At 32.4% G+C, this 9,502-nt stretch overlaps 1 long non-coding RNA gene across 3 annotated transcripts in view; it reads left to right on the top strand.

The window, feature by feature from the left end:
* Positions 1-9,502, top strand: part of LOC111737779 — a 21,049-nt gene that overhangs the window by 6,295 nt on the left and 5,252 nt on the right. For all 3 annotated transcript variants that reach the window (XR_002779555.1, XR_002779554.1, XR_002779556.1), the window contains exon 2: positions 7,017-7,088. This is a non-coding gene — a long non-coding RNA (uncharacterized LOC111737779). The remainder of the gene's footprint in view (positions 1-7,016; positions 7,089-9,502) is intronic.

The following is a 9,502-nucleotide window of genomic DNA, read 5'->3' as shown; positions in this document are numbered from 1 at the left end:
CTGAAAGACATATAGTTGTTTTCCAAGTTTTATCTGGCTTGAATTCTACATAAGCTTTCAAGTTTGTGTTTGTAATGTTCTCTGTTACTGTGTGTAAAGAAATATGACTTCTTATAGGAGCAATGGAAAAGATTTGACAAGATGTAGTTTGTAAATATCCTTGGGGGAAATCTTCAAGGAAATTTTGGAAAATTTTTTCTTTTTCTTATAAAGATCCTTAAGATAGGAAAGGTTTGATAATACTGGGGCTTCAAAGTAAATATTTTTATAGACAAAGGAAAATGTAAAAATATTGTTATTGTACTACTAAGTGATCGTTTAGTTATCAAAGCCTCTAATGAAACAAATATATGAATCATATGGATCTTTATCATAAAAAATACTGTAGAATTAACATTTCAAACTCTGTATAAAGCATATGTATTCATAAGGTATAACACTCAAAAGTGAACAAAAATTCAAATTAAGGGAGAGTTTTTTCTTGATTTCTGGAAGTAAATTGAATGTGACCTATATATAAATATGAGTTTCCTTAGATTTTTCTACATGATAAAAACCAATAATTTTTCCCAAAGGAAATGCATTTTTTTCTAGACTCCAGCTATTTTTTAAAATGAGGATCAAGGACCTCCTGCATTAATATTACCTGGGTCGTTGGTGAAAATGCATATTCTTTGATTTTACTCAGAGCTAAAGAATCAGCTGCTGTGGGGTTAAGGCCTCAGAACTTGAATTATTAAAATACTTCTGAGGTGATTCTGATTACATTAAAAAATGAGAATCCGGTGCAGCATGATGGAATTTCAAATAACCTGGAAAACAAATAAATACAAAACTGCACTGAATATCCAAGAACCTAATTTTTTTCTGTTCCAAAAAAAGCAGTTTCATCAAATTACATTTTCATGATCAGTTTACCAATGATATTAAAAACATAAAGATAACATGTAAAAACTATTAAAAATAGTTATCTTATGATCATTTAAATAGCTATCAAAGCCTCTAATGAAACAAATATATGAATCATATGGTTCTTTATTATAAAAAATGCTGTAGAACTAACATTTCAAACTCTGTGTAAAACATATGTATTCATAAGGTATAACACTCAAACGTTTTATGATAAAGTTTGCACCTTTTGACCACCTTCATCTACCCCCCATCCCTGACCCCTGGTACCTGCAAATCTGATCTCTTTCTCTTTTTTTAGATCACAGATATAAGTAACATCATATAGCATTTGTCTTTCTTTGTCTGACTTATTTCACTTAGCATAATTTTCTCAAAGTTTATCCATGTTGTCTTGATAGACAGGATTTCTTTCCTTTTTATGGAGTAATAGTACACAACATTTTCTTTATCCATTCATCTGTTGATGAACCTTAAATTGTTTCCATGTTTTTTACTGTTGTAAATAATGCTGCTATGAACAGGAGTCTACAGATATCTCTTTGACATAGTGATTTAGTTTTTTTTAGATATATACTCAGAAGTGGAATTGCTGGATCATATAGTAGTCCTATTTTTAACTTTTTAAGGAAACTCCATACTGTTTTTCATGGTGGCTCTACCAGTATACAGTCTCACCAACAGTGCACAAGGGTTTCCTTTGCTCCACACCTTCACCAGCATATATCTCTTATCTTTTTTATGATATCCATTCTAACAGATGTAAGGTGATATTCATTATGTTTTGATTTTCATTTCTCTGATGATCAGTGATGTTGAGCACCTTGTCATGTACCTGTTGGCCATTTATGGCTATTTTCTATTTAAGTCCTTTGCACATTTTTAAATTGGATTATTTGGGTTTTATTTTGCTATTAAGTTGTATAAGGTCTTTATATATTTTGAATATTAACCCCTTATCAGGTATTTGATATAAAAATCTTTTCTCTTATTCTGTAGGCTGCCTTTTCACTTTGTTGAGTGTTTCTTTTGATGTGTAAAAGCTTTTCAGTTTGATACAGTCCCACTTGTTTATTTTTAATTTTGTTGCTTGTGTTTTAGGTGCCATATCCAACAAATCATTGGCAACTTTCATGTCAAGAAGATTTTTCTCTATTTTCTCTCCTAGGAGTTTTATTGTTTACAGCCTTACATTTAAGTCTTTAATCTATTTCTAGTCAATTTTTGTGAACAGTGTAAGATAGGGGTCTAGTTTCATTCTTTTACATGTGAATATCCAATTTTCCCAGAACCATTTATTGAAAAGACTATCTTTTCTCCACTGAGTATTCTCTGCTCTCTTGTCAAATATTAATTGATAATATCCATGAATCTATTTCTGGGTTCTTGATTCTCTTCCTTTGGTCTATATGTCCCTTTTTAATGCCAGTACCATATTGTTTTGATTATTATACATTTATAATATAGCTTGAAATCAGGAAGTGTGATATCTCCTGCTTTGTTCTTTCTCAAGATTGCTTTGGTTTTTTTTGTGGTTCCCTATAAATAACTTTAAAGTTATTTTTTCTGCTTCTGTTAAAATGCCATTGGAATCTTGGTAGGGATTGCATTGAATCTATAAATGGCTTTAGATAGTATAGACATTTAACAATATTAATTCTTATAGTCCATGTATACAGGATACTTTTCCATATTTTTGTGTCATCTTTGATTTCTTTCATCAATGCTTTATAGTTTTCATTGTAGAGATCTTTCACTTCTTTGGTTAAATTTATTCCTAAGTAATTTATTGTTCACAATGTTATTGTAAATAGATTCATTTTCTTTTTTTCTTTTTTAGATAATTAGTTTTTAGTATATAGAAACACTACTGATTTTCTATATTTGTTTCGTATCCTGCCTAATGTTAACACTGTACCCAGGAAAAATGTCTCAGGTGAGTATTGACCTAAAAATAAAAGAGCTTATGAATCCTGAACGCTATGAAGACAGAAAAGAAACAAATATGTATTAAGAATCTAATACATATAAAGAGCTTTACATACTTAATCTCATTTAATCCTTTCTAAAGCCTTATTTCATAGGTGTTACTATTCCTATTTTACCATCAAGGGAAATTCAGGTACAAAGGCATTAAGCATATTATTAAAAAAGCCAAGGCTCAAACACAAAGTTTTTTTGTCTTAAGTGAGCTGTCAATTCTTCCTAGCAACCTATGGTATACTGAAGTATCATTCTCCCATTTGTCACAAAAATCTTTTCATATTTTTCTCTTTTTAAACTCTCATTGAAGATCTTGCCTTATATTTCTGTGATCTAGTTGTGACAAGATTTCTCTCGGTCATCTTCTTTTTCCTCCAGTCTAGGCAGCCCATGTTGTTTGGCTGAGAGTAATCCAGTAGGGTGAGTCAGTGCTAGTTACTCCCCTAAATACTTCCTTTCTCTCCGGTTTCTTCCAAAAAAATACACACTAGAATGATCTCAGGAAAGCCATGTATTTTGGAGGAGTAGAGATAATTTTATCTGACTTAGTGAATCTCCTTACACACTTAGACCTTCTAAGAGAAGCCATCTCAACTGGTTTTTCTCTCTCTAAAGGATCCTCTCTCTCTCCTCAGTTCCCATTACCCCCCATCTCCCTATTTTTTGGAGCCCTTTCTCTCAAAACCCACTGAAGTTCACACACTCTGCTCCAGAAAACTCCACTTCCCACCAGAAGAGGAGGCCATGTCATCCCACTTTTGCCTTCTCCCTGGCATTATAAGATAAGAATGTTTCCAGCTTTGCCTGGATGCTAATGGCCTTCCTGGTCAGCTCAGCTGTGCTGACTCAGGGGTTGGAAGGTATGCGTTGAGGGCAGACCAGTGAGGGCACTCCAGCTCCAGTTAGTCCTCTCACTAGCCACAGTGGCTGATTTTCTCACTGTTAGCTTAAGAAATAAGTGTAGCTTACTAAAGCAAGCTTTTAAGTAACTTAGATAAAATACAGTCTAATAAGAAGAGAGGTATTCCTCTTGTTAGCATGGCTTTATTCTTGATCTCTATAAACCATAAACTCTTACATAATTGTGCTCTTGACCTGGTTAACATAGCAGGGGCCTCCACAGGAAAAGCGATTTTCTTTGCTAACCAAAAATAGATGGTGCCTGATTTTATTAGAGTTCATAAAAAAAATATTTTAGCTCTTTCTACCTCTTCCACTCATCACTCTCATCCCCCAAAGAACATTTCTGTTTACCTAACGGGAAGGCCTATACCTTCCCACTAGGATATCTGGAAATAGTCTTCTCTTTATACTCCTCTTGCTATAATAGAGGAATTTTTCTTCTATCAAAGAGGAAATCTTCTACATACATTTTTGGATTCCATCCCTTCATACCATCTTGGGGACCTTGCTTTGTAATTTACTACCACTTTCTCTCCTGCATTTAGACTTCTTTTTCTCTAACGCACTGGTCTCACCAATATTCAAATATTATCTAGTTCTCTCATGTTATAAACATGCTCCTTTGACCCCACATCTCTACACCTGCTGGCCTTCTCCCCTTTCTTGATAAAATTGTCGCCACTGTCATTTTCTCTTGGGTCCCTCTATGTTTCGTTTATAGAACTTATCTGTAATTGTATATTTATTTATTTTTCTTACTCTTTTTTCTATTATTAGACTGTAAGCTGCATGCGGGAAATGACTATTTCCATTTTATTTCCAAAACACGTATCACATGGTAAGTTTTTAATAAATATTTGTTATGTGAAGATAAGGCCCTAAACCCAGCTTTCTTCCCATTGAAAAGTGATTGGGAAGGAGAAATTGTGATGTGTGCCAATCAATTCTTGGTCATCATCTGTTTTATTGCTTTTAATTTTCTTTTACTGAAAAAATAATAAACTATTTTAAAGCAGTTTTAGTTTCACAGCAAAATTGAACAGAAAGTACAGAGTTCCCATATATTGCCTCTCTACACACGCACAGTCTCCTCCACTATCAGCATCCCACACTGGTGTACCAGTGGGGCACATTTGTTATAATAGATGAACCAACAGTGACATACTTTTATCACCCAAAGTCCATAGTTAACATTAGAGTTCACTCTTTGTGCTGTACATTCTATGAGTTTTGACAAGTGTATAATGACATGTATCCACCATTGTAATACTTTGCAGGAGAGTCTCATTGCCCTAAATATCCTCTACGCTCCACCTATTTATCCACTGCTCCCATAAAACCTTGTCAACTAGTGATCTTTTCTACTGTCTCCATAGTTTCGCCTTTTTAGGTATGTCATATAGTTGGACTTATACATTATGTAGCCTCTTTACGTTGGCTTCTGTCAGTTAATAGTATGCATTTATAGTTCCTCCATGTCCTTTCATGGCTTGATAGCTCAGTTGCTTTTTTTTAACACTGGATAATATTCTATTGCATGAATGTACTACAGTTCATTTCTCTATTCACCTATTAAAAGACATCTTGGTTGATTCCAAGTTTTGGCAATTATGAATAAGGCTGCTATAAACATTGATGGGCAGATTTTTGTGTGGACATATGTTTTCAACTCATTTGGATGAATATCAAGTAGTTCAATTACTGGATTATATAGTAAGAGTATGTAAAATTTTGTAAGTAACTGCCAAACTATCTTTCGAAGTGGCTCTACCATTCTGCATTCTCAATAGCAGTGAATGAGAGTTCCTGTTGTTCCACATACATGCTAGAATTTGGTGTTGTCGCTGTTTTGGATTTTGGCCATTCTAATAGATGTATGGTAGTACCTCATTTTAATTTGCAATTCTCTAATGATATATAATATTGATTATCTTTTGATATGTTTATTTGACATCTGTATATTTTCTTTGGTGAGGTATCTGTTACAACTTTTTTTTGCCCATATCTTAATCAGGTTGTTTGCTTTTATATTGCTAAGTTTTAAGAGTTCTTTGTATATTATAAATACCAGTACTCTATGAGATATCCCTTTTGCAAATATTTTCTCTGTTTGTGGCTTATCTCATCCTCTTGATTCTTTCACTTTTTGCTTTCTTTCTGAAAAATTTTGAGACCTATATTTTTCTGTTATGGAGAAAAATTGTCTGAGTAATTCACACTAGGATATATGTGCCTGTGTCATTCGTTTCTCAAAAGAGGATTGCAGGTAAATGGTATTGCTTAACATAAGGAAATAAATCACCAATGATAGAATTTAAGGCCTCATACTATTGAAGTAAGATATTTTTTGGCTGAGATTTTCTTTTCATAATCATTCTCCTCAACTGTGGGTTACTGTAATGTATAGATACAGCCTTGATTGTGTCAACCCGCAGAATTCCAATTCACTACCACCGCTCCACACTGGGATACTTTAAAGACAAATGAAAGGAAATAACAGCTTTATACAGCTGGTAGTTATCTTAAAGAGCTCTTCTTCAAATCCCAGGTTCCTAAATATAAGTATATTCAAGAGGGAATTAAGTAACAGCATGGTCAAGAGAATTGTATCTGTCAAAATTTTTTTGCTTGCAATTAAAACTCAGATAAAATTAGCTTAGGCAAAAAAGGAAGTATGTTGTTTCATGTAACCATAAAGGCCAAGGGAAAAACTGGCTCCAAATGACACTATTCTATCACTCAGCTGTGCTTCTTCTGTTTATTGATTTTATTTTTAGACAAGACCTCCCCAAAAGGTGGGAAATAGAGCTGCTGGTAACCACAAGTCTATATCCTTACAGATCAAAATCCAGAAGGGAAACAGTGATCCCTTTAAGCAGGGAGTTAACACTAATTACTACTGAAATCAGAAAATTTTTGTACATTGTATATATAGTAAACTACACTGAAAAGTATGATTAGACTTCTTGGATAATGTGCCCAACTTCTGTGGCCAAAGAGATGCAGAACTTTGTTCAATTGGAGGTCCTGTACCAACCTCTGTGGTCTGGGATGTGATAAGTTCAGCTCTGCTTAAACTACAAGGAATGTGTTCCCCCAGGTAAGAAGGATTTTATTACTAGGAAAATAGGTGTGAGGACCTTTAAATAGCAAAAATGACAGATGTTCATTTCACAAATTCCTTATCTTGACTGTATGTTATTCATTTCTTATCTCCATAGTGCTTTTCAAAAACACGACTTTGCTGTCAGCAACAGAACACTTTGAATGACTCACTGGCCAGATGCTATAAGGTATTTTTCTCACTGAAACTAAAAATATATTTGTCAGCCTTATACCCAGGAGGTTAGAAGACTCAACAAAAAAATGAGGAAAGCATTAGTTTATATCTTAAAAAGCTATTACTAAGCATATAACTTTATTTGTTCTATTTTGTAATTAAGTATGTAAGACTAGAACAGGGAGATAAGAAATATTCATTATTTTAAGTTCAATTGTGATAATTCTTAGGTAGTTGTTTTTCTCTGCCTCATGGTAACCAGGCAACAGAAATTGCTACAAGAATGAACTGTGAAGATTAAATTTTTATTAAATCTTTAAACATTTTTTTCTCATAATTAATATTTTTTAGCTTATCCAAATTCTTTTTTTTAACCTAAATCCTCAAACATGATCTAAACTCAAAGATAAAAATGAAATATATTTTAGCCAGTTCTTGTTTTACTTAGCTGTTATTTAGAAGAATTAAACTTTTTTTTTTTACTTGTTCTGCTTTTGCACTGTCTTTCTGAAAAGTTGGGGAAATAATTTCTTATAATACTGATTCAGTGTAGCACTAAGACCGTGGATTTTGGAGTCAAAAATTCTGATTTTGGATATTATTTTGCCAATTCTTAATTTTGTGACCTTAGGTACACTCAAATCTGTATGATCTGCAGCTTCACTTAGAATGGAAATGAGTACTGATCTCATAAAACTATCAGGAGGATTTGGTGATATAATGCTTGCAAACCATTTGTCATATGCCTTGGTACTCAATGATGGTTTAGTCAATGTTAATTTTTATTAGCAATGTTAATAACTATGTTAAGAGATACAGAAATTTTCTGATTTCAGTAGTAATTAGTGTTAACTCCCTGCTTAAAGGGATCACTGCTTGAGGTCTGGAGCTGTCCTTTAGGACATCTGGTTCCAGAGTGAAGATGAATATTTGACACTTGATTTTTCTGTAGGAATGAGAAGTAAGGAATGAATAAATAATCTTAATTGGATGCTCCAGAAGGCATTGGTGGATATCACTCAGAATTATTCCATACTTTGAAGTATATATTTGACTTGGGTAAATGTATGTTTTAGAATAAAATTATGTGAAATTTTTATATGTTGCTACACAATCCATTCTAGTTTTATCTTTTCTCAATAGTTTTAATTTGTTTTTATAAGTGAATTAACTTATATTTTTATACCACAACTCATAAAAAATAACCAGTTCTTGTTTTAATTTATAACTTTTATAGCTCAAAGGAGAGAATCTGCCCATTAATTTGTTGGTGCATATGCAATACAACATAAACCAGCAATATGTAAATTTAGAAATTTTTGTAATCCATTTGAGGGTTGTCAACATTTAACTTTGTATAATACTAAGCAAATTAGCAGTATAAGCAAGATTGCAATATGTATACTTATTTTATATTATTTTCAAATATTTCAGAGCATATATATTTTATGAAAATTAGTTTATAATTCATAAGTGTAATTTCATATTGTCTTCATAAGTACAAACATTTACTAAGTGCCTCTCTGTGCAATAAATTGGGCAACATTTTGTGATACTAAGACTAAAAAACAACAGCAAAAAGACTATTGATGTTGACTAATGGAATGGGCAATGGCCTCAATAATATTTTTACATTGAATTTAAAGGAAGGTTATACATTTGTATATTTTAATGGTCCTTGATAAAAACAAAAATCATAATATTTAGAGACAGCGATAATTAGGCTACAAGGGACTAAACTGTTCAAGAAAATGATCTACTAGAGGTCTAACTTGGTTCTAAATTTCTTTAAGCAATTTTCCCACGATGTAATTTCCTTTACCTGGAATTTATTTTCCAATTGAGCTTTGTTGGAAACAAACTGAATTTATAATCAAGCATGCTTAAGAAAACTGACATTTTATATTTTGAACTTATTTCAAATTTAAATATATTATACATTTACTTTTCTGATTTTTAGCTGGTTTAATTAAACCAGTCATATGCATGATTAATCTGAATTCGTGAAGGTTTATGATACAGCTTAGATTATTTCAGGTAACTTTGTGAAAAGTAATTATCTTCTGTTTGAAAATATGAGCTGTGGTATCAAGACATAAGAAATCTGATGTTTACCAGTAACCGCTTCTGACATGGTTTTCATCATTGATTTTCTTCCTCTCTTCCACATGCTCTAGTTGTTCTTTCTTCATTATAGATGCACAGAAAGTAAATATTCTGTTTATCTTTTATGGCACTTGAGAACAATGATGCTGCCAAAAGTAAACTTAGAATGTAGATAGAAGTATGCTTCAGATGACAACAAATTCTTAAATTGGAACTAGAAATCCTACCTTAAATAAGGCAAGGGTTAAGGTTCTGATTTGATGTAATGGAGGCCATTTTTTCTGGGGAAATTTATTTTATTTCATTTTATTATTTGTTATT

The sequence above is a fragment of the Pteropus vampyrus genome, unplaced genomic scaffold (assembly GCF_000151845.1).
Source record: "Pteropus vampyrus isolate Shadow unplaced genomic scaffold, Pvam_2.0 Scaffold2, whole genome shotgun sequence".
Lineage (NCBI taxonomy): Eukaryota > Metazoa > Chordata > Mammalia > Chiroptera > Pteropodidae > Pteropus > Pteropus vampyrus.
The sequence above is the reverse complement of the archived record's forward strand: the minus strand, read 5'-3'. Positions and strand labels throughout refer to the sequence as shown.